This window comes from Zonotrichia albicollis, chromosome 7 (genome assembly GCF_047830755.1).
Source record: "Zonotrichia albicollis isolate bZonAlb1 chromosome 7, bZonAlb1.hap1, whole genome shotgun sequence".
Taxonomy (NCBI): Eukaryota; Metazoa; Chordata; class Aves; order Passeriformes; family Passerellidae; genus Zonotrichia; species Zonotrichia albicollis.
Window position 1 is genome coordinate 24,073,081 of NC_133825.1, and position 26,557 is coordinate 24,099,637.

The window sequence follows — 26,557 nt, forward strand, 5'->3', positions numbered from 1 at the left end:
CTTCTTTCTAGACTCACTCATTCACACGTGACTGTCATTAGGGCAAAGGTTCTGCACTAAGCACCCACTAAAATAAACTGAAATTCAGTTACTTGCACATTTATAAACCAATGCCACAATGAATCCTTAAGAAAAATCTTCTAAGAATGGTACTGCTTTGCTCTAATTTTATAATTTCAAGTATAGAAGGCACTTTCATAGAACAACTCAGTAATATTTTCACCACGTCTGAACATGCAGCTCCCTCCTAGAGTCCAACAACACAGCATGGGATAAAAAAAATCTCTTGCCAGTTAAATACAAAAACTGTCAGAATATTTCACATTGCTGTAGATGTATTTTAAGTACTAATTAATCACAATGATGACAACTCCATCCCATGTTCATCTCTCACACTCAGACTCATCTACCAAGTGTTTCACTTGGTAACGTGCTGTGGTCAGGACTGGTGCACAGCAATCCCCCACAGGTAAATCTGATTCACTGAGGGACAGAACAGAGACACTGCCCAATCCACCTCTAGGAACATGGAGGACACCTTTAGCAGCCCCTGTGTTACTGCTCACTGCCTCTTACAAGCACAACCACTCCACTGCTTGCTCAGAAGAACAGAAGGGTAAAAGTAACTGATTAAACAGGAACACATTGAAGAGTTCCTTGCATGTGGTGTTGTTCTACTTTTGTTTAACTCAAGAAGAAAGACAGACCACCTGGGGGATTTTTACCCAAAAACAAATACTTCAACTACTGGACAAATGACAACACAAACCCCAAACCCTCACATCTGTTTTGTGAACCACTATTTCTCTCTTTTTGGCCCAAACATGGATAGGAAATTGCAATTCTTTATAGTCAGCCTGAATTTAATCAAGTCCATCTTTCTCTCTGAAACTCCTCTCCATACTGGACAAAAGTCTGCTAAAAAAGACAGTTATTTAAGCTACAGAATCAAAGAAACCTAACTCCTGAAATGTTAACTAACTTCATATAAAGTATACGAAAAATTGTAGTTAAAATATTTATATGGGACTTATCATGATCTATTTGTTCAATAAAACTGTTTTTATTATTATTCCCCAAATATGTGACATACTGCCTTTCCTATTTTAGTTTTCATCTCAACACTCACAGTTTCTCAACCTGAAGTGTCAGTTTTGCATCTACCAAAACTGCCAGACTGCTTTCCAGCAATGTCCCTCTACCACTTCCTTATAGCAAGACTGTCTCACCCATAATCGTCTCCCTCTATTAGACCAGGCCAACCTTCACTTACCATAGGAACCAAGCAATTCATGGGGACAAAATCCATGGAGAAAATATTAAATGAATTAAAACGATCACATTTGAACCTCAGAAGTTTAGCAGGTGGACGGTGATGCACTGCAGAAGAGCTACAGGAACACCCACTTTGGGAAAGGCTTTTTCCCCGTGCTGCAGCTGAGGGAAGGTGAAGGCAGGTGAACAGAACTCTGCAGCAAAAGCCCACTCTTCATAGGGCTCCTGCCTGCTCCTGGGAGACAGCACTCTTTAACCCCATCTCCTCTTTTCCCCCCGCACATCACTGCCAAATTTCTTTTTTTCCTCCCCTGCAGGCAGCTCCAATTTTCTAGTTTCTATCTATGCATAGTTTAGAAAGCAAACAGCAAACTAAATCTAAATTACCAGTTTGATTTTGCTGATGTTAGTTAATATTTGTAATGGCAACCAAAATATTTCAGACCAGAACAGCCAGGTTTTTAAGCTGTAGAAGCTAAAGTAAAATATTTATTAACATCTCAGTTTCTAACAACTTACAGGAAAGAAAAAAACCTTTCACTCACCACTAGCACATTTTCCTCCCCTAAACCCTCAAGACTCAAGTAAGTATTGGTTATAATAAGCATTGTAAGAAGTACTCAAGTATTTTTGATATACATTCCCAGCCTATGCAAAGATAATGACACATTTAAATTATGGCTTGTGGCTTGCAGTTCCAATGAGAAGATTCCTGTAGTCAAGAGGAGTTTATTTTCAGAAAGTAAACCACATTTTCTTATTTGTATATTTTAAAATTAGGATCATCTCATAAAAGTTTTAACTCAAAATATCAAAATCCAAATTAACACTCAATATAATGTCCATAGGTTAAAAGATGAATACTTGGAAAATATAAGTACGCTATGCTAAAAACTTGTATCTTAGATTTAAGAACAAGAGGTGCCTCCTTACACGAGAGCATCAACAGAATAAGATTTTTACTCTTTACTTACAATTTTCTCTTGATTTTTCACTCAGAGGGAAATAAAACACTCGTTCAATTTCTGTTTGCACTCCCTGCCTCCCTCGCCTGCATTGTGCTGCACATTTGGAGCGGCGCAAGCAACGTAAAGAGGTGTAAAACCCCAAACCACAGCTGGCCCTCGTTTCCCAGCGCTAACTCGGCGGAGCAGCTGGAGACAAAAAGCCCGGTAACTCCCCAGGAAGCCCATCAGGCACCCCTACTCATGGCTCCTCTCTACACCGCTCCTCTTACATAATCAAAGCAAAGGAAAATAGGTTAAATGCACGGAGGCAGAAGGAGCTGATGAAATCCCACGGTGACAGTTTCTTTTTTCCTCCCTCCCTCCCCCAGCGGCGGGGGGGTGGGGGGTGTGCGAGCGGAACCGGGTCACCCCAGCGCTCCCTGATGTCATTTCCCCTCCCGCCCGGCCGCCTCCCCCGCCCCGCCGCACCACCGGCCCACATTACACAAGTGCCCGGGGCAGCCGCGGCCCGGCCCGCGGAGCCGCTCCCCGCCAGCGCTTCGCCCCCGGGCCAACTCCCGCCCCGCAACTTCGCGCGGGCCCGGGGGCGGCGGGCCCGCACGCCCCTGCAGGCGGGACAGCGCCGGGGGCCGCGGCGGGGCTGCTGCCCGCAGGGTGCGGGCCCCGTTTCGCGGCTGGCGCGGCCCCCGCCGCCCCCTTACCCGGCACCCACCTCGGCGTCAGCGGTGGCGGCGAGTGCCGGGCGCGGGCCCGGCCGATGTGGCTCCGGCCGCGGGTTCGGGCCGCCGAAGCGCCGCCTGCGAAAGGCGCTCAGCCTGCGGGACGCCTCCGCCCCTCCGGCAGACGGACCCTCTCGGGGTGTCGCGGGCGTCAGGGCCCCCGGCGCCGCCTCCTCCGGCGCCGCTTCCTCCGCACCGGGATTATCGCCGCGCTCGGGACGGGCCCCGGGACCATCTCTCCGCCATTTGCCCCCGCTCCTTCCTGCCGTCACCGCGCTCGCCCCGCCCCCCGCCGCCGCGGCCAATCGCCGTGCGCCTCGCTCGGCCGGCCGCGCCGCCTCCGCGCCTGCGCCCTGCCGCGCGGTGCCCGCCGGGAGTTGTAGTTTGCGGCGCGGCGCGGGCCCCGCAGGGCCTGGGTCCGGCCTCCGGAGCCGGCGGGCGGGTCCCCGCGGCGGGACGGCCCGAGCCGGGACGGAACGGGGTGGTCCGACCCGGCGGGAGCCGCCGCCTCCCCGCGGCCACCTCTGCCCGGGCCCGCGCGGAGGCTCTGAAGGCGGGGCCAGCGGGGCCCGCCGCGGGCAGCCCCGAGCGGCCCCACCCCGATGGCACTCAGGCCCAGGTGGGTCCCGGCGCCCGTCGAGGAGTGTGGGAGCGGCCCGGGCAGCCCAGGCCGGCTGGAGCCGCCGAGGGTCAGAGCCCTGCCCGGGCGCTGAACAAGGCAGCAGGCACTGCAGCGGCCCTGCGGGCACTCCATGTGGAGTTTGCGGTGCCTCGTGCAGGGCACGGAGCCCCCTGCGCTCGGTGCCGCCCTGGCTGTACTCACAGTGCGCGCCCGGCCGCCACATCCGCTCCGGGCAGGAAACATGCTCGGCACACAGCGCCCGGAACCGACCGGGGCAGGTCTGAAACTGCGGCTCTCACATGCTCCCGCTTCCACAAGCTACTACAGCCACCCACACGCCTTAGATATATGCACACCTTTGAGGCTTTAATTAATGATACACACTGTGCAGAGAGCAGAAACGCTCCACAAGGATTGTGTCATGCAGCAAATACATATGGACATCAAACAGTCACCAAATCCAACATTTCATATTCTGTAAGCAGCATTTATAAAATCCTTGTAGGACAGACAACTAAGGATGCATGACAATAAAAACATTAAACAACATCACACAAATGTAGTTTGGTAATTTTTCAGAGGAGTGAGGAACTCAGAAAAGTAAAATGAAATTCTACAACTTTGGAGTCTAAAATGGTTTCGCATCACATGCTTACACTCAAACCATCGTTTGAGGCTTTACAAGGCTTTACAAGACAAGTCCCAAATGCAGAACTAATTAAGAGGCTGATTTCACTGCACAGAAGAGGTTAGAGTTATCTCAATACCTCTAGGTTTTTCTTAATTTAATATTTACTTTACCCTAAGGCAAAATCACTGCCTCAAAATAAGATGCAAGAATATGGTTTTGTTTAGGGATCCTCTGAGTAAATCTGGTCTTTGCCTCATCTCTACTGATGTGTTGGAGCTTTCAGGCATTACTTCTGAAGCACAAACATGCTGTGAATGTGCTCTCTAAATCCAGTATACAGCTGGCACTGCTGGAGAAAGTGGAGATAAAACCAACAGGGCCTTGCAATGAATAAGAAGTACAAGTTCCATTTGGAATGTGGTTGAGGTCTGTGTTGTGTTTCAGACAAGGCTTACAAGCTCACCTGTATCTCACCACCTGACTCAGTTACTGAAGAGCCATTAAAAACAGGCTACAGACTTTAAAATCTGCAATTTGACTACAAAACCTGAGAAGATTGTTCTCCTGAGAGTATTCTTGATCACAGCCACTAAATAGCTCATTTAAACTCTAAGAGTGACATGGACAGCTAAACCTGTTTGAGTTTGCATAGTCTTATTTGGTGACTGATTGTTAGACAAAGAGGAAAACACAACTGTGAGAGCTCGAAACACTGAGGCTCTGACAAGTCCTTCACAACACACAAGTTTGTCCTGAGAACCAGAAAAAGTGAAGAATGTGGCCAGAGTAAGGAAGTAACACCAAGGCACTATTAGGAAATAGTTTCTATTTTGATATGAAACTAGAAGAGTTGAAATTAAATTAGCTGTATTTCTGATGTAAAGCTGGGATACCTAAGTCACCAATACAGTAATGGAGAGAATTTTGCAGTCTAATGATAGTAATTGGATGTATTTGAAAGTTCTTACCCACCTTATACCCCTGGGCTAGCTTCATATTTCCAGCTGTATTTCCAGTCTTTGTAGAAACCCCACACAGAGTAATCCAAACCACTGCAGACTCAGGGTCATGAGGGAATTTCCCATGACTAACAGAGGATAAATTAAACTCATTTATGTGCTGCCTATCCTACCCTGGGTACCAGCCTGTAAGTGAAGCCTTTTACGAGGATGATGATGGCAAAACAAACCTCGTTGTGTTCAAGAAGAGCAGACATGTGCCAGTTTTACTGCCCTAACATACCTGAGGTACTTTGAAAATCTGACACCTTGTATCTTACTAAGCTTGGCAGTTAACACATTAAGCTTTGCTTATTTCCATTTGCATCTGGCTCACCTCAAATATGCAAGTACCATGGCAGAGCAAATAAAAGCCAAATCCCATCTGTGTTTGGCAGTAGATATGTTTCATTCTCAGAGGGTGGAATTTAACAGGCATTTTATGTTTTTTGTGAAATTATATTACTGTTGGTTGCCATCTCCATTCACAGCAAAAAATCCCCAAATCCAACCACACAAATCCTTTCTCAAAAAAGCAGCCCATGAAACATTTGGCATTTGTCTTCATGAGAACAGCAGTGGAAGATAATGCAACCATTTTCAAAGAGTAGTTTTTTCACCCTTAAGTTTTCTGAGAAAGCCTAAGTGAATCCTACAGCTTTCCATTACTGCCTGCCCCCCAAATGAAAAACACAGCTCAAATGCATCAAAGGTGGATATAAAAGAGATAAAAACATAGTAAGAGGAACACATAAAAGGGACAGAACAGTTATTTGGATACATCATATCTTAATACACTCTGGACCCCTCTCAGTTTTCCTCTTGAGGTTCTGTGCAGGACCTGTGTGGGGCGAGCAACACAGAATTTTCCAAATGAGCTGCAGCCTGGTACAGAGCCTTTCAAAAACATTAAACCACTTTAAACTGTATCAGTTTCTTCCAAAAGAAAAGGGAGGCAATGCAGTTGGAAAACAGAAGGTTTCCCATGCAGCAGATACTCTTGGGGCAGATGAAGACAGCCACATCCTTCCAGAAAGCTGCCAGGAAGGTTCCTCAGTGCTGCTTCATGGACAAAACAGCATTTGAGAGTAACAGCAGCATGACTGAGGCTACAGGTTTTAAAGGGACCATAGCAGTAGGTGTCCTTTTTATCAAGTACAAGTAGCACCATTATACACCTTGCTCCAGTCCTTTTCCCACAAGAAGGGAATAAGCTTATAATCCATTCCCTTTTTTCCCTGTGAAGCACTACCCAGGAAGCAAACAGCAGCTCATAGGAAAGCTCTCCCCATTGCTCCTCATGCCTAAAATGCCCCCCTCACAACTGAAAGCTTCTCAGTCCAGTCTCCATTTGCCTTTCAAGCTCTCAGCTTCCTGTAGTGCTTCCTTCCTTGCCTCTTGTCCAGGTGGGAAGGGATGGGGGTGAAGAGGATGTCCTGCTGCACCCACAGCTGCTGCAGTGCTTTCATGTCCCAGCAAGCACCACTTACAATGCTAAACATTTTGGTGCTTTTTGTTTTTTCTTTGCCAAAAGTCACCGTGCTCCTGTTGCTGTCCTTCAAATGTCACAGACACACACGGGTGAGAGCACACAGCCGTTGCCATTTCAGTTCACTGGGGTGAGAATTTCCCCGTTGCTATTTGCACAGCAAAGGTGACAGGAGGGTAAAGAGACACATGAAGTAACTAATTACCATATTTTAGTCAACTTCTCCTAAAATAGCGACTAAGGCTTTAGTATCACCAGTAAGACGCTGGAGGAAGGGCAGCTGCCCCAGCCCCAGCAGCAGCACAGGATGGGCAGGAATGGCAGGGCTGTACTGAGAGCTGCACTGGCTGCACAGGGCAGACGTGCTGGGCTGACCCAAGCTGGATGCCAGGTGTCCACCAAAGCTGCTCTGTCACTGCCCTCCTCAGCTGGGTAGGGAAATACAACAAAAGGCTCATGGGTCAAGAAAAGAGCAGGGAAAGATCACTCACCAGTTACTGTCACAGGCAAAACAGAATTGTCTTGGGAAGATTAGTTACATTTATTGCCAACCAAGTCAGAGTAGGATAATGAGAAATAAAACTAAAATTGTGAAAGACCTTCCCCACATCCTCCCTCTTCCCAGGCTTAACTTTGCTCCCAGTTTTCTCTGTCTCCTCCCCCCTCAGATATTCCCCTCTCCAGCTGCAGTTGGGCAGCTTTCTTCTTCCCTGTCTTATTTCTGTTATCCCAGATGTGCCACCACCATCACTGCTGGGCTTGGCCTTGGCCAGTGCTGGGTCCATCTTGGAGCCAGCTGGGTGGGCTGTATTGGACACAAGAGAAGCATCTGCCAGCCTCTCACAGAAGCCACTCCTGCTACCAAAACCTTGCCAGGCAAACCATAAAGTAGAAAGTACAGGAAAGAGGAGAGATCTGCAACCCAGTGTACAGCAAAGTATAATTTCTGTCAAGAATTTGGCTTTTCTTAGTGAGCTATTTCCAATGAAATACTGCTAATTTCTGACACTGAACCCTTAGAAGAAGGACGGAAAGGTGTTCAAACAGGGGATCTTTATATAGCTTTGGATCATAGTTTTCAGTAGCTGCCTCCTCATACTGGAGATCATGCCAAGGTACTAAGTTTGATAACAAAAAGGTTAAAACAAACACTGCTGGACAGCCCAAAGGAATGCTTATATCAGTGCAGCAAAAAGCCAGATGGCCATGATTTAAAGAATAAAAATTCCCTGGATCATGGCATTACTGAATCAGGCCCAGACAAAAAAAGTTGTGCTACTCCTCCTACCACCTCCTCTCTGGCCTGCACACCCACCTGTTGCAATCATGTTAGAGGCAGCATCGTCCCTGCAATGCCAGAGCCTCTGGAAAGACTTGTTTTACTCGATGAACCAACAGCAGTCACTCACCTACAGCCAAATTCTCAGTGGTTTTCTGTGCAGCTTTTTCCCCTAGGTGATCAGCCTGTAAGTCTACTGGAAAAACCTGTGGTGAAACACTAGTGGGAAAGCACAAAGTAGCTTTCACCTTGTTATGATCATCAAGGTCAAAACTTTATTCTGCTATGCAATATATTCCCAGCAAGCTCTGCTGAGAAAGTAACCACCTGTGCTGTTTCCCACTGAAAATTTTACAATGTGCCAACATGTTTTGGGAGGAAAAAAAAACAAGGCATTTGCAGTAAGGATGCAGCCTTGCTTTAAAATCCACAAGGAAAGTCTAGGTTCCTCCGTGCTTTGAACAAAGCAAGTTCCCATTGTTGTAGAAGGAATAAAAGGGTGCTCTCTCAAATACCTGACATCTCTCACAGCCCTGTAGGATGACCAGACTGAATGCCAATCTTTCCTTCTTTCTGATTTTTTTTGGCTTCCTTTTAAGATCTCTCTTTTTCACATTATTATTGAATTTCTGTCTGGTTTTTTAGCAACAGCCCTTAAGGAAAGCTACCAAATTGTCCACATAGTGGTTGTTGGGGAAAGAAAAACATGGGAACCCGTCAAGAAATTGGTTCTTATAACAAGCTCATTGGTGCAGCTGTCATTGTCCTACTCTGTTCCTCCTCCAGCAAAAGGGGAGAAGCCATTTCTGTTGCTTATTTAGTTGCTTTGCTTCCTTCATCTTTTAAAAAGAGTAGCTTTGTAACCAAAACTTTATCTTCCTTTGTCCTCTCAGTTTTGATTATTGGATTTGCATGTGGCTGTCACATTGAGATGCTGTAACCTCTAACATTACCTTTTGAGTTTTAATTTACAAGAGTTTTGCTTTCACCTTTGTATTGCCCAAGTAATTGCTTCTACTTTTTAGAAAGAGGTAAGCACTTCTATAGTCATTAAAGCCGGCAGTATCAGATTAACAAATTTGTTGGTGCACTGGAACCAGGATGTGTGGCCATTGAGGCTTGTGAGCAATGCTACAAAGGATGGCAACATCAACTACAACTGGAGAAGAAAATCCACAGAGAATTAAAGCTGATGTAACTAATGAGGTCTGAGTGGACGTGTCCCTGGACATCATGACAGAATTCATGGACTAGCTAGCAAATTAAGCTGATAAAATGAAACTTGAAAAAAAAAATCAAATTAACATTTCCTCATGGGAATGTAGGAGGCAACAAAATATCAGTTAGTGATTTCATTAGCTTCCTCCCAGAACAGAGCTCTGAACAAATTACTTTCACCTTTACTCAGACTACAACGCAGCACCACCAAGAAAGCTGCAATGGCTGTTGCACAAGACCCTGGTGTGTCCAGGGCCTTACACTGTGCCAGTTTTGCAAACCTGTTCACACTTAAGGCTCCCTGCATGCAATGCAGCCATGTCCCATGAAATCACAGCACAGCAAAGGTCACACCACAGCATGGAGTAGAGGGCCTGGTAATGAGTGGTGGCAGAGTACACTCAGCAAAGTGGCTAATGATAACAAAAGGCTGAAAACATCTGTGCATTGCCTGCTTCTTCAGACGTGTCACGGAAATGACTCATTACTGGATCAGCCACATGTAAGGGCAACAGAGCAGGCAGTGCATTTACTGTCCAAAAACACATTATTATTCTAATAATACACTGGCCTGCAGGCAGCCTCCTTATGCTAGACTTCTCTGCTGGATCTGTGACCTTGAAATTCAGAGATAAATGTTTATTGTGTGGCACAGTTTTTTTGGTAAACATTTGAAAGAAATTGAAGGAATGACTGATGCAAGAGTTTAGGCTCAAACTAAGATGCTTTGACTAAATCAAAATGTCTCCCCAGCGGTTCGTATAAAAAAATAAGCCTTGTACCATGGCTTGGGGAAAACAAAACATAATTCCTTTTATCTTCTGGTGATGATAACAAGTGGCTTGAACAGCATGCCAGTGTCTACCTAGTGCTTTTTGTGCCTCTCAGATGGTAGATACTTAAGCATACTTGAAAGCTCATCACAATCAAAATACCTTTGCTGATCTGCTGTCAAGCAAACACACAGCAGAAAAGAACTACAGTTCATTCAAAAGGAATAAATCATTCCATGCTCTACTTCAGCTCAATTCTAAGTCTTCATCAGCCCAGTGCTGCATCTTTAATATAAAGTGTAAGAAATGTTGTTCCTTAAATGCTTTCTCAGTCTTGCAGAGAGCTGTTTTGTGGCTGACAGGTCCTTCCTGTCCCAATCAGTTCCCAGACTCTAATTTTCAACACAGGTCCCAAAAAAAGGAAGAAACCAAGTGTTTAGGTCTTTTGGCTTAATTTTCCATTTTCTTCCCACCACCAAATACAAGATTGGGCAAGGGCTGAGTAATCACACAAGCACTGCTAAGTGGTTTCATCTTTGTATAAAATAGAAGGTTTTGGTCATTATCAGCTTGGGCCAGATTCAGTCATGCTGCAGAGGAAAAAAAAATCAGAATCTGTCTCAAATAATTGAATTATCCACCAACAGTTATCAGTAGCTAAGGCAGGAAAAAACAGTGGAGAGAGCATTGCTGACAGTTCTTCATTTTAGTGTATGTACGTCATCATGTACAAATATTGAATGTTCCTCTATGAAATAAAGGTTCGATTAAGCAGAAAAGATGTTTTAAAGCAGTAACAGCTCGCTGCGGGACTCCAGTGACACCTACTGGTAAACAAAGAAGTTACCAAACATTTATTGAAAATGAAGCAGCAGTAATTTATGTACCTGCTCTTAGGATCACTATTACTTTTTTGGCAGCTCAGGCTATGAAGCACACCACAATCAGGTGTTAGAGTTAATTAAACAGTGTATTTATTTTTCAAAATTGGATTTTGACTTCATCTGACTCTTAACTATTTGAAACTGCATTTTTATCACTCTGAAGTTATTGTCAAGTCCTATATTTTGCTACTGGCAGCTGTAATTAAGATAGGCCAGTGGATTTTTGGCTTGCTGGACTACACTGGACATGTTCCCAATTTTACTCTTCGTGATTTCATTAATATAACTATAGCCAAAAAGTAAATAATTCAATACCTCTCCATTTACTTTCACGTGCATTCCTTTTAGCACAGATTCCAAAAATGAAGATCCCATGAGCAGATCAACTGACCAAGCTCATGGCTTTTCTTCTGGCACCTCCTTGCTGTTTGTAGTGCTGAACTGGTTTGTCAGAGCTGTGTTAGTCTGGCAGGTCATACAGATACTCCTGAATGTCATTTTAGCCAGCACTTGTAAGAGAATAAAAACCAATAAACTCCTGAAGTGAGAGTTGTGGGACCAGAATTTCAATAAAACCTCACATGATGCAAGGCTTTTCCCACAGAAAATGGATGCAGTATGCATGATGTACACTCAGAGACACCTCAGCTGCCAGCTGGGACAGGCAGAAGCAGCACAGCAAGGAGAAGCAGTGCTACAGCTCTGGCACCACACTCATCTCCCTTTCTACACTGGGCTCCATTGTGTAAACAAGCTCTGTGTATGGATGTGAGTATTTCTGCTTGAGACAATCTGTGACAGGGAAATATCATGTACAAGGTTTGCAAACCACAGTCTTGCCAAACAACTGGCCATAAACATCATTGATGGAGCTCTAGGAATCCCCACTGCATTAGGGAAATTGGCTCTTACTACCTCTGGCAGGCTTAGAATTGTCTTAGTTTCATCCCTAACACGGAGGTCCTTTCAGATATGGCTGAATAAAGCCATGAAGCTTTTTACCTCTTTGTCCTGCATATCCTTCCTTTGAGGAGCTGAAGCTTCCTGCACAAAAGTTTCTTCTGGTTAAGTCTGACAGCCTCCAGTGGAAATTGTCCCAGGACAACAGAAATGCTCTCTCATGGAATGGTGAGGCCACCTGGCAATGAACATCCACCACACAAATCCAATGTCAAGGTATCAACCCAGGCATCTCAGAACAAAAAATTCACTGAATTTTTTTTTGGTTTTAGTACCAAAGTTCAAGTTGAAAAATTGCTTCTGATAGAACACATCAGCCAGATTTGCACAGGCAGGAATATTGTTATAGCTTACTGGAAAGCAAACAGACAGGAGCAAGGTACCTTGGTTTTATGGTGGAATACTTGCCAATTAAATGCTTTTCCCAGTACTCAATAACAAAACTTCTAAGCTGGACTATAAAGACAACAATTTATAAAGGAACTGCAGAAACATTTTTAGAAGTCAAGCTATAAATCTGCTAAGCAATAGTCCAATATTGACTTTACAACATGTCCATAATAATGGCTTTACAAACCTGTGTACATAATTACAATAGGAAGATATTAGAGAAATTGAGTATCTTGCAACTTCAAGATCTGCTCAGAGAATGCCTTTTTTTGTTTTTAAGCATGATGCATTAAACTTTATCAGAGCAGAACTATGCATGATCCCATGAAAATCAGACGCCCAGATGTTACTCCCTGGCACTCTGCATTTGGCCCCTGGGTTAACTATAACTTCTGTGAAGGGCACAATGTTGGCAAACTGATAGGAACCTATCATGGTGATGAGCTAATGCATATAAAGGATACATACAGAAAGAACCATCCCATAAAAATCAGACTTTGTACCTTGACTAAACAGAGATTCACATGATTGTTATAACAGAATTGAAGTTTCTCATAAATTAGATGTTAATTTCTCTACATGTGGAGCAAAAATATTTAAATTAAATTGAAGAAAATTCTTCCAGTCCTTTGTCAAATATAAGTGGAAAGCTTCCCTTGGCAAATGAGGGAAGCCAAGTAACCTGTTTCCAAGTTTCCATTCAAACCCAGTAGTTTAAATTTCTCATTATTTAAAAAAGACAAACTCAAAGCTATCTTTTATGTGAACAGATGCTGTGCTGTCTTCTTGAAGCTGCAGGCTTAGAGGCAGATTTTTCATGCAGCTGCAGAATGAAGTCAACAAGCCCACTCTGTTCCAGGGTTGCTATTCAGAACCTTTTGGGCAGCAATGAAAGAAGATCACATCAATTTCATGCTGGTTTTGCTGCTCTACAAAGAAATGAGCAGCAGAGAGAGACACGAATCATGCCTAGATTGCTGGGGGGAAAATGTGTCAAACTCCTCAGGAAAACAAAGTATGGAAGATTTACTCAAATATAACTTTTATGAACACTTTTACTTCAGGGTGCTTTTGGTGGCATGGCACTGTTTCTGTAGCAGCCTCTACTCTGGCTGACTTACAGACATTGAGCTCCACGTGCAATTAAGAGCCACGAGTAGAGCCCCTGGATCCCAGCTAGAACAGATTTGACAGACATTGACCTCTGGCCCCATCAGCAGCATTTCCCTTGTGGCCCATGTTCATTTTCAGCATCTGACATTACTCCGGTACTACAATCCAACACACTTGTTTTACAATATTAAATTAATTGTAATAGCATGTGCTGGTCTTGAGAGAAATTCCAGCTGCAGGTACAGAAAAACTTCTGCAGGCAAGGAAACAAAGTGCCCAGAGAGTGCACGGTTCCCATTCTTGAAGGTTTCCAAACCTTCCTAGATAAAGCCCTGAACAGGCTGGTCTGACCTTTGAGCTGACCCTGCCTTGAGCTGGAGGCTAAATGAGAGAGTTCCTGAGGTCCCTTCTCAGCAGGACTATTTTACAATTTTATTATAAACTCCATATGCTAGTAAGTGCCAAGTGAGTCATATGCTTTTTCAAAATGGCATCATATATACACACACACTAATACCTATACATGAAAATACTTTAATTTCAGCTCTCTAATATTAAGAACCTAACTAAAGCCCACAGAATACCCTATTGTATTGTGTATAATTGTGTAGCTAATGCTGTGTGTTAGGATGGCAGTGCATGGCTAGAAAATACAAGCTTCAGCACAGATCAGTAGAATAAGTGTGCATGGCTAGAGATTGCTTTTGCAGCATTCCAAGGGAAAGGATATAGGGAATTAGTAGCAATTTGAAGGTGTGTGGGTTGCCTTTGTTTTGCCACTAGCTAAGAGCAAGTCCCAGCACTTAAGAGTTAAGAGTCTTGGAAGCAAAACTTGGTAAAAAGCAGTCCACTTTCACTATTTTTCACTATTCACTGAATAGATATCAATGACCATAATCAGAGTTAACTATCTGAGACATGAACTTATAAAATTACATAAACGCAGAGGCACAACAGAGCTAGAAAGGAAGGTATTGCAATGGAGTCTGTCAAAACCCAGTTACTGAGCTTTGCCATATCCTTGTCTTTTAGGACACTCAGCAAACTCAACCAAGGACATTCATAGAATACTGAACTTGTGTCTTGTTTATTTCTACTGATTTCCCACCTTTCATGATGAACTCCAGGAATCTAATATGTATTTTTTTCCCCAGCACAAGGAAGTTAGTATTAACCATGCCTGCTAGCAACATTGGTTTGTCTAAAGCGCCCTCAGATTGGTAACTTGGATATTGAAAGAACAGAACTTCAAAATTCGTCTGGATCAAGTGCTGAAGGGTAAGCTCTGACCTGCTCCAGGGCATACTTGTGTGTTCCTTGATGACAGACAAAGTTTGGTCTGTTTCCAACTGGAAAGTCCTTCCCCTCACCAAAGTAGCAGCTCTGCTAACTCAGTTGGGAGGCCAAACCTGTACTGCAGGTGTTTTGCCTGAGCCTGCACACTCAAAGTTCCTTTTCATCAGGTAGAAGACTGGAAAAGGCAGAACTGCCAGAATGTCCCTTCTGCTGGTACCCAATTTAGGCAGATGGGAGCAAACTGGTGTGGCTCTAGCAAACTGGGTCTCACATCCCTCTGCCGGAGACACTTGAGAAAGTGCAAATCAAGCAAAGATCTCCTTCCTCTCCACTCATGTTTCATTGTACTTCGACATGTTACAAACAACATTTACCATTCTGCTTGTTGGCAAGTTGTGACTCAGGAGACTTCAGCACCTTCCTTCCTAGAGAACAGGGATTACTATCAGATCTTTTTAGTAACAAGATAAGCAGCCAGTCTCCCAGGAAACAGATCTATTCCACAAGATGTTGAAGAGAACAGCTTTGTGCTTCTATCACCAGCTACTCCCCTGTTCAAATACGTGGTTACATGTTTATTAACGTGCCCTGCTGGACCCCAACGCATCTTTCTCACTAGACCCTGACACAACTCAGCACTAGACTTGGCTCACAATGTCTGTGGGGGCCACTGGCCCTTCTCTGCTCTTCCTGTACAAGTCCTGTGGCATTGGTGAGGCCACTTTCTACACCTGCCTTGCTGTCATCCTCAGCTTCTGGCTTACCTATGTTGCAGAACAGCCCATTATTACTGCTCCCTGACTGCAATCTCTCTTTTGAGCAAAACAGGAAGCTTAAATTTAGCCTAAAATAAAACCAAACACCAACTTGGAAGTAAGTAAGGTGAACTGGAAAAGCCCTTGATGAGGGCAGTTCCCTCTCCCAGGTCCTTCTCCAAGCTCCATTAAGAAAGCACAAAACACAAGCTGTCATATATCTTAGGTACAGAACTATTCAGACAACAGGCCCATAAAAACAACAGTTCAGAAAACATAAGATCAAGCTTCTCTGAAGCTTTCTTTACACATCTCCTGGCTGGAAACCTGCTGCATGCCCCTAGCACCTTATACAATGAGTCAGATTCAGTAATCAGGAGGAAACAGAATTAGCAGTGAAGGGAAAAGATATTCATGCAGTGCAATTTACAACAAGGCATCTGTCTGTGCATGAATTAGTATTTTCCTTAATTATCTGTAATAGGAAATCCCAAGATTCTCAGCTGGCCCTGTCAGTCAATATTAACTACAGACTTGGAAAATGATACAAAAATAGAAAGGAAATTGAATCTTTCAGAGGCTGCAGTAGCACTTTACAAGGAATGCAAATAGAACTTCACTGGGAACAGTTTCACTATTGGCATGGCTGGTCCCACTCCACAGCAGAGTTGGCCAGCTCATCACACAACACAATACAATGTGACATTTAGTTAACTAGAAGCTCTCACATACTGCAAAGAGACTCCCAGAGACAGAAACACTGGTGAAAGCAGCAAGTCCAGAGCAACACGTGATGGTTATCCATCTATGCTCACCTTTCAACGTGCAATGGTTTGCCTTTTCAAAATTCTGATGATTTGACCATAAAGGTGATGTAGTCCTGCAAAGAACTGTGTAAGGCACACTCCTGATTTTGCCTGGTTGAGGAAATTGTGCAGCTGCTGTACTTTAACAACAGGAGATCTACTATTCCTTCTGTCAGACCTGGCTGTGTAACAGCCAGTCACTTGTATAAAAGATGCAACCTGCACCTAGCAAGCAGGGACTGCAGGGACTTGGCGTGGGGTAGGATTGTCACTCAGATATTAGGTGGTCTCACTTGAGGCTTCAGAGCACTGCTGGCACAGACACTCCTCAGACTGCATGACCAAGTCCATCTGCAGTTGCACAGGTTCAAGAGCACCAGTTATCAAATACAGCAACTACAGACATGCTCTGCAGACTTCCAGGTCAGCCAAGCATAGTTATCTTGGCCAGGTAGCAGCTACAGAAGACAGGACACAGAGCATCTTGCTGAGTGTCAGTCCTGCACAGTTATAGCTGCAACCATCCTGGAGACAGGGAGTGACACCTGGCAAACCACACATTAATGCATTACTCTTACACAAAAAGAAAGCATGCAGTCTTTCCCATCACCTTTCTTCATTCAGTCTGCTTCACCTGCTCACTGTGCCTCTGGCATTCCACATCCATCTCTCTTTACCACATTTGTCCTCTTCCTTTCGTAATTCTACATTTCCCCTTGGCTTCTCTGACATGTTTGAGAGGAGAAAGGATGGTACACAAAGGCACTCATGCTGTGTCTCCATCACTGTACTTAGCTTTCATCCAGCTAGATACAACTGTGCTCTTTGGCTAAATCAGCAGAAAGTTTAGGTTTTTCTAAGGCATTGGGTTTCAGTTCCTTTAAAGGGAAGCAAGCACAAGTGTGAATGAATAAATAGACTAGACTAAAGGCTTTGTTAGTCCTCACAGGCAAATCCCCAGCAGCAAAAGACTGGCCCAATGCACAGCACCACACACCATCAGATTTCTTTGCTTTATACAAGCCAGTAATTCAAATCAATCTTACACTTTCACAACAGCCAACAATCCTCAGGTATTCATCATCAGATAACTGCAACTTACTCAAACATTACTTTATACTTAACAAAAAATATACATTTTATAACAAAACATTCCTATGTTAATCCAAAAAAAGGGGGTTTTTTCACCTCCAGAAGACTCCCACAAATATTTGATTTTTCTTTCCGGAGAAGAGTTCACTCAAGTAATTATGTTTCAAAAGAGAGCACAGTTAATCTTCTTGTAGAGAGCTGCATTTACAGTCAATTACTTATTAACAGTGCATTGTGTCATACTGACTTTGAATATCTAAATCCACTGCTTGCTCCCAACCTCTTCTGTTATATAATTTGTGGCTTGGAAAATGTCCATGTAGGTCCTGTCATAAACCCATAACAGCTCCAAATATCAGTGATAATTATTTCTATTGAGTAGGTTTGAGTGGCTCTGCTTGTTGTACAAGTGCACCTAAGAGCTACTCTGTAAACAAACCTTGATGTGCCAGAGTATTACCCCTCCCACTGTTTGCAAGTGTCTATCCTTATATAAAAGGCTATGTATATTTAATAATTATTTGATAGTTTACAATGCATCAGTAATTAGGGAGCATTTCAGATAGATATGAATCTAAAGGTTTTTCCTCACAAAAACTTTTTCATTCAGATTAAAATAGCTATCAAAACAGGAGGCTTACTTTTAGCTTCAGTTTCCCTAAACACTTAAAAAAACAACTCCTAGCCAAAGTTAATAGCTAACTTATTATTTCTTCCCAGGTATTTTATTGTTTATCTTTTCTATTTCTTGGGAAAAAACTTCAACGTGGCAACCTAAAGTTCTAGCAGAGAAAGAAGCTGCACCTCTCCTGCATATGATCTTTTTCCCCATGATAGCAGGACTGTTCCCTCTGAAACAGTCATGACAGAGCACAAGACTTTAATTCCCACACAGCACTGGGGACTGAAAGCATGAGAAGAGAAGCCAGGTCTTGCCAAGGGCTGTTGGTGTTACACCAGGGACCACAGAAAAATTTAAATCTTTCTGAGAGCAGGTGAAGAGATCATTCCTAGATTGGGGCCCAAGGGAAACACCAGGGCCTTTAAAGGGTTGAAGAAAGGCTCTGTGGAAGGGAGAGAACAGCACGGAGGCTGAGTGCAAAGCAGTATCCTTTGAGATACACTGGCCTGGAGTATGTCAAGTACACTAGACATACTGGAAAAAAATGGTGATTTAGGTTGAACATTAATTTCTATGTCCATGACAGATTACACATCATATAAAAAGTATATAGAACATTGTTTTTAAAAAAAGCAGTGTCTTGTTGTTTAACAACAAACTTGTAAGAAGGCAGCTGTGAAAATTGCTGCAGTAAGGGGTGGGGGGAAAGGAAAGTAATTTTCCTGCCTAATGGCAGGGTCCTCGTCTACACTGATGGAAAAGAAACATAATTAACATTAGTCCTATACCGAAACCAGATTCTTATGTGTCATTAAGAGGCTATGTTTTTCCTTCCTTGCCTTTTCTGGAGTATCTGGTAATCAGACAGGGCTGACCAAATCACTTCAAATATTTTCTATAAGAACCCCTATGATGACCATCATTAGTATCTCTGATTGTTAAAAAATAGGTTCCCTGTGCCATAAACATCTGATGTTCTGCACAGTAATGCTGCTGAGGCAGCTTCTGCTACCGTAGCTCCCATCTGACCAGGATGTACCTGCTGCAGCATCAGAGCCCTCCAGGCAGTTGTAACCAAGAGATGTAGTCCTACCTCCAGCTGGGTCATCCCTCAGCAAATTCACACCCACAAACACTCAACTAACTACTGACTTCCTCTTTAGTAGTAGCTATAATACAGAAATAATTTCCTTCTTTCTTTCCAGAATAACATAATTTTCTGTGCAAGCAAGGGCAGGCAGCCCCTCTAGACAAAGCTGGGACTCAGGCAGTCTCTATTTTTTGGTATGGACTTTCTGAATAGCTTTACATGACTCTTAATTCATGTCCAATTTCTGAGCTATAAGGAAGAGATACTGCCTTCCTACCTTTTTTTTTCCTTTCCTCGGTGTGGTTTTAGAGGGGAGGAAACCCCCTTTCTTGACACTCTTAGAATGGAAACATCTTGCCCCTTGCAGTCTTTTACAGCTTCCCACTAAAAAGAGCTCACTCTGTGGTGAGAAATGTGGCACTGGGGAAAAGGGAATGTTATTACTTCCCTTTTCTCAGTTGCCTGCTTTATAGGAAGAGCATCTGGCATGGCAGGCCTTCCCCATAAAGTACAGGACTTGACTGATACAACCAGGGTGGTCACATTTGAGTTGCAGTTTGGCCCATGGTGCACCATAAGAAACCTTTATTTCCTCACACTTGTAAAATAAGACAAAATTAAAATGCTCACAGAATAATCCTGTGCCACACAGATTATCCTGTCAGTATTACACTCCTGGGATTCAACAACAGGGTGTTCATCAAGCACCAAATAAAGTAGAAATCCTCACTGCAACAATTGCCTTGTAATTGCTTTCTGAAGCAGCAAAAGCAGCCAAACCCCCTCTGTAGAACAACTAGGAAGAAAACTAAAAGCAATTTAATGGGCATTTCTAAAGAAGCCAAAAGAGAGCATTATCATCACTCATACTCAGCCTCCATCAGCTCCCTGAATTCATTTTTGCTGCACTTCATTTGCAGTTCTCTGACCAGGCTCATTGCATAGGAAGGAAGAACCATACCTTTAAGATACAGTATGACAACAGATTATAAAAATGACAAACTGTAGGGACAGCCTAGAAGGCAGCAGATAAGAAGAAGCAGAGATTTCTATAAGCTATAAGGCATTACCAGCAGCACTAAGAAAAAAAAGGCCACACCACATAGAAACAAGTCACCAAAGCTCCACAGACTCAGACCCGAGTTTAAGTAGCACTCCTGGGCCAATGGACACAGTGTGTGGGTGGGAGTGTAAAATGAGGTCAATTAGGGTCATTAAAGCCTTGTCACTCAGGACTGACATGCTTTCATTCATCTTAAGCAGGGAAAAAAATGCAACACAATTCTTCAGAGAATTCACAGCTAAGCAAACACTGTATTTGTACAGACCTAGGATATATTTGAGGAATTATACTGTCTCAAACAGATATCACAGGCCCCAATGCTCTTACAATTTAATTTTCAAGTGATTATTGGCACAGCTGGCTCTGCACATGACTTGTGCCTACACAGCATGTGATCACATTCCTCACAGCCCTGTGACAGCTCAAAACATTTTTCTCTGCCTATGCTCACTTGCATCAATTTGGTGTGCTGTTCTGAAAATGGTAGGAGTTCTACACTATCAGCTTTGAATCAATGTGGCCAGTTCTCCTTCCCTCCAGCTGCTCTTCTAAATAATATCCCACAGTGTCTTGCAGAACATGCTACACGTGTACCTTCCCAATACCAGGGATCTTTGTGTACCTAACACCAGGACATCCTAGAGTACAAGGTGCTGCAGATTCTTGACTATTATTCCTGTATATTTTCCTTTGTTATTATTATTATTTTTGGTGTCCTTTACCATATGCTATTTCACCATGCGGAGGAGCTAAAAGTGGCATGAAGGAAAATGCTGCACTCTTAATATTACTGAAAAGTACTGCTCAACTGCAGTAACTTGCCAGAAGTGTTGTAGTGACATTTCCATTCTGCTTCCACAGCCCAAACTATCACCTCTGCATGGTGCTTATTGAATGGTGTTGACATGTCCTCTGTTTTCTCCTTGATTCAGAGCATTCATTTGCTCTGTTGATAAAATGAAGGGGAAGCATGAACAGCCTCATGTCTACCTGATCTGCCAGCTTGTTAAAGTCCAAAGTTATAGAAAGAAAAGAGAGGCTGGAAATCACTTGAGTATAATTCACATCAGGAACTTAAAGAGAAACCACAGTGAATTTCAACGCAACACAAGAAACACTTGTGGACGCAATTTAAGCTTATGTGATCACACTGTAATCTTGAAAGAGATGCTTTCTTTTTAACTTTCTACCTTGGTGAGTATGGCAAGAAAAGGTAAAAGAAGAGTTGGAAATGTTAGTAAACCAGCTGCTTTCAGGGGAGCAAAGAGTATTTTCAAACTCTCAGAACCTGGTGAACTGACAGGCCCTGATGCCCTGACCAGCCTCACCTGTTGCCTCCACCCACCCCTCCTGATGAGGAGCTCTATTTAGCTCAGCCCTGGATACCCCTTTTCTTTTTCTCTGCAGGGGTGCTGCTAGGTTGCAGCTCTAACCCTGCTGTGTCTGGGGCTCTTTGCTTTTGGCTCTGGCTTTTCAGCTTGAGGATGAGCTGCTCCCTGAGATGTCTTGTTCTCATTATCCTTAGCAAATCTTATCCCAAAGTAATTTCCCAACGTTGTCCTGGGGAGTGTGCCTAAGGATTGTGACTCCCAGCTGCTTTCTCCTGACCTGGCAACTTCTCAGGTAAAGTGGGGCTGGATCCTGGCTGGTGGAGGTCTCTTCTCCTGATTGTGCTGCTCTGTTTGGTTTTCAGTGTTGGCCCTCAGCATTTTCTGATACGGAGCTTTTTACACTGGCTTTGCTTACTGAAAATCACACTTTGAGTATTTCTTTTGGTTTTTTATATTTGCAAATGTGTGGTACTAACTTGACAAGGCTTTTATGAAAGGGCTTATTTCAATTACACTTCATCTGGTGATCCCTGTCTGAAAACATTTTATTTGAAAAGACATTCATCCTGTGATCCTTCCTCCTTGGGAACTTTGAAAATTAGTTCAGGCTATTGTAGTCAGCTTTTTTTAGGCATACTAAGTCAATTTTCATTTAAAGTCTCATATTCAATTCTTTTAATAATGTATTAGCAGAGTATTCTTCTATTTATGTCCATGAAGCTCTCATTCACATTAGAAATTACTGTTGTATAAACAGCAGTGATTCTTATATGCAGCACAAATTGGTGTTAATCCTTTTTCTAGAGATAAAATATTAATTCTGTAATAGTTTAAAGCATGAGTATTTGATATTAAGTGATAAGTAAATAAACAATTTCATCCCTGCTGGTATGCACCAAACCAAAATTCTCAGCATTTCCTGTGATCCTTCAACTTCCCAAGAGTGGCAGAAGTAAGGTTTCACTGAGTGAGTCAACAACTCTGAATTTCAGGGTCGAGATTAACAGGGTTCATGAAGTGTGTAGAAATCTTTTCAATTTATAATATTAAGTGACAAATACCAAGTGGGAACCACTAATCTATGTTGCCTTCTGTATGTTTGTTGCATGTAAAAATTACTTCTGGCAAGTGGAACTGAGAATTCTTTCTACTGTTTAAGCTAAAGTCACCCTTGCAACAAAGCCCTGTTTAGGAAAGGCTGTTCATGTTCTAATTTAATTTTTGATTAATTGGTCTCTCTTGTATAGCTCCAGTCTTGTGGCAGTGCCCCAGGACCCTTTACAGACTAACTGCTGCTGTCTTTGCAAATTAAAATTTGCATATTAAATCGGTCAATACTGTAGTATGTTATGGGCAGAAATTTGATGTTTTCTGTGGTTATAGCAATGATCCTCAGTCCTTCTCTGGTACCCCAGACTGTTCACTTCTGCAGCTCCCAACTGAGGAACTTCCTTACAAAGCGAGTTCCTTATGGGTGGTTCATGTTCCACATATTTTGTGTTCCAGCTCTCCTGATCATTGCTGTCAGAATATTCAGTCTTTTCTCCAGTAACTAAGTTGTTTTGGTGCTGCTTTTTCCTCTTGCTATAATCAAATTGATAAGCTGTTTAGAAATATCATGTGATATTTTTTCATAATACCTGAACAATTTCCAGCTGCACTAGAGCATGTGGCTTGGAGTAAGAGAAAGAGTGCTTCTCTTAAAATTGAATGTACGAGAGAATCTACTCCATGATTAATCAGAATCTAATAGCTAATGTAAACTAATCATATTCAGGAACAGTAGACAAGTCAAGGTTTAACTTGCTTTTCAAGCACTGAGAATTGCTTAGTCCCAGTGGTGGTAGGGGAATAAAGTGTTGTACAGCTGAGACTGTATCAAATGTTACTACCAAAGCAGAAAGAAGGGAGAGAAGTTTGAGAAACATGGACCTCCACAGGCTCTGCTAAGGTACAAGACAAGTTCAGCCAGAGAAGAATACTTCTCTGTGTTTAGAGAAGGCTCTTTTATGTCTTTCATCACAACTGATAACCAAGAAAGAGATCCTTCAATAGACTTGAGGTCTTTGCTAAAACACACTTTGCTCTATTATATCAGAAAGCCTGTCTTGGGGCTATCATTTCACTTACAAAAAAAGAGTTTCTTATAATGTAACAAATATGCACTGGGTATCCTGCTGCAGAAGGGATGGAAAAAAGTCCCTGTAGTTTTGTCATGTGATAAAATAGGTTGTAAATAAAAGTATCATGCCTTGTCAATGCTTTTACATTAAAGATCAATAGCTATTCAAATGAAACTGTACCCAGAGAAATCAAAATGAGCTCTCTTGCTCCATGCAGAGTGACCTGTTGCCTATACCTTCTGTATAAGACTGCTTATTTAGACACAGTTAATTGCTTGTGAAGCAGATATGAAACTTTAACAGCTGCCTCTGGCTGGGGCCTGTGTCTTATCTCAGAAGGTAGTTAATCTTTCTGTGATTGTATTTGCTGGAACAATGTAATCAAATGAAGGAACAAAACCTACTTTCATTGTTTTCTGTTCAATAGATGAACAGTAGATTGTAAAGCAGATTCTAAAGTAGTTCACCAAGCTCACCTTAATGTTATTGTTTTAAAGAAAATACTCCCACCCTCCTTGTCTAGCTTCTAAAATCAGAATTATGCTGTTCCTGAACTGATTTACATATAACCAGGTGAACGTCTACTTCACAAAACAGCTGTATCTATACGATAATTCCTATATAGTGAATTTCTGGTAGTACACGTAATGGACTTCTTTTAATGCGTTGATTATTTTTTAGAATAAGCATAGGCTTTTCCAAATTATATTAATTCAACTAGGGAGTTATATGCAGCAACATGCAGTAGTGTGCATTTTCTCTGGTGGCTGAAAACATTTTCATGTTTTCATCTTATCATTCTATTTAAAGGAAGCTTCCTTCATTACCTAAAAAAAGCCTCTAAGTCTGCACCAAATATTGGAGTGAAAGCTTTTTAAAGGTCTGTTAAAAAGTTTATGTATTTGTTAGCCTGCTGGGTGTGCAAAGAGCTCTTTGACTCAGAATTAGAGTGGGACTGGCTGATGTGAAACTCAGAGTTGTTCCAAGCAATAACAATCCCACATTAGTTTGCTGCAAGTATGGTTCTCTGTTAAGAAAAATAGCTTACTTTTGTGCTTTTCCATTTTCCTACAAAACTAACTGTTCTTCCTCAAAGAAGATGAAAGATGGTCAAATTAAAAAAGGGTAAATAAGAGAATGCAATGAATGACAGATACATCTTGGGAAAATGGAAAGTAATGAAGAGTGGGAGGAAAAAGAAAAGATTGGGATGAGAAGAAGAGAGTAAGGTGGAAAGGTGACAAAAGAAATCCTTTATCACAAAGGCAATATTTCTAGTGCAACAGGAACAGCACAAGTTGGGAAAATGAGCTATTGCCTTGAACTATCAAGCTTTCACAGAACAGCATTTAAATAGTAATGAGTGTAATGTTAGGAGTCCACCTTACTGTTAATTTTTTCCAGTCACACTCAATTTCTCAGCTGGACTCCAACCCCTAGGATGACATCTTCTGCACTGATAGATCAGTGTGTACAATACTATATAAATTTATTCTTCTCTTCCTATACAAACTCCTGAAAGATCTCAATCCCTTCAGTGTCTGCCATTATGGGATTTACCACATGGTCAGGGGTGACTGAGATCTCATCTCAGAGTTTTGCTTTCACCAGGGTGTCCCTTAGTCTAACACAGTGGGCTCTGGTCAGACCTGCAGGGATGGAATGCTCTTAATTTTTCATTTGTTTAGCCAAGGTTATGTGTTTCATTAGTGAAATGAGCATGTTGATATTTACTTTCCTGGCCAACAAAAGGGCTGTTAAAACTAGTTCCGCCTTAATCTACTACATGCATAAACAAAATTAAAATCAACATGATTCAGCATGTTTCAGTTACCATAAGCTTTATAGCATTACGAGGTTTGATAGAGGTTAAGGGAATCCCAGTTATGTTATCACACTGGTTCTTACAGACCTTCTGCAATCTTATTTTATACGTTTTCATCTATATGTGGAAACTTGCCCAGTTTCTGATAATAGTTTTATTAATAGAATTTGCATTACCTGTGATTTAGCCTGATTTGCTATTTCCAGATAGTTGAGTTTTTAACTTGTCTTTCAAGGAAGTGACACAAAAGGCACAAAAAGAAAGAACCAGAGGCATAAAACAAAGGGAAGAAAACTAGTAGTGGGGTCTGAAGTTACTAAAAGACTTTAGAATGAGGAGGGCAGTAATATGATCAGCATTTGCATTAAATTTTGGAAGTCTTAAAGGTCTGCTGGTTGCTTTAAAAAAAATATTTGATACAGAATTTCAGAATTCATTTTCTCCATAAAACTAGCTTTGGTTTTCCTCCTTTGTGGGTGGTGGCAATGAGAAAGCCAGAAACCTCGTCTGTTTCTCTTTGTGTGCTATTCATTATCTGGAATATCAGCTTTTTGGTGAGCAAAACCTGCAAGAGATTTTTCCATCTGCTTTGGGCATTCAAAGGCCATTCCTGTCCGAGTACCGCGGCTCTTCAGAGGCGTCACTTTTTTGAAAGGATGATTCCTGTGACAGACTTGCTGTACAAATTTGTAATCCTCTCACATAAATGTCAGAAGCATTAGTAAGATCAAAATATTTCATGTCAATAAGTATTCCTTATGCGAGATACATTTGATTTGACTTATTAGACTTATAACAGCTGTATTTCCTTGCTTCCCATATTAGCTTCTGGTGCTAGTTAGTGCTTTACTAAAAAGTTTCTTAATTGTTGCCCCTTAGCAAAAGATAGTTCAATTAGTTATTTTTTACTGGTGTATCCTGAAAAAACCCTGAATATCCTCTCATAACCTTCTTGAAACAAAGATATTTTTAGTTTAGAAGCTCCAGGCAAAAAATATTGAAAGGGATCTATCAAGAGGCTTATTTTGACAGTTCTTTTCTTGTAAAAAAAAAAAAAAATCAGAATCTGCTTTTCCTATCACTTGAAGATATAATATTGGGTTTTGCACAGGCAAGATTGTCCATCCTCTGACTAGAGCTAATGTCAATGTTCATGCAGGCTGCTTTTAGTAAGTCAGCCTCCCACACCACTAATGACTTTTCAGTTGCATTAGTCTGCTATGTATTATTGATTA

The 26,557-nt window shown here is 42.3% G+C and overlaps 1 protein-coding gene across 5 annotated transcripts in view; it reads right to left on the reverse strand.

Annotated features, from left to right (window-relative positions):
* WAPL (WAPL cohesin release factor) overlaps positions 1-26,557 on the reverse strand; it is a 133,832-nt gene that overhangs the window by 61,201 nt on the left and 46,074 nt on the right. For 2 of the 5 annotated variants that reach the window (XM_074544670.1, XM_074544667.1), the window contains exon 1: positions 2,956-3,096. The exons of 1 other annotated variant lie outside the window; for it this stretch is intronic. The gene's annotated coding sequence lies outside the window, so the exon portion shown is untranslated. Of the gene's footprint in view, positions 1-2,249; positions 2,601-2,955; positions 3,097-3,785; positions 3,921-26,557 lie in introns of those variants that run through there. 2 more of the 5 variants (XM_074544671.1, XM_074544669.1) reach the window with 2 other exon arrangements.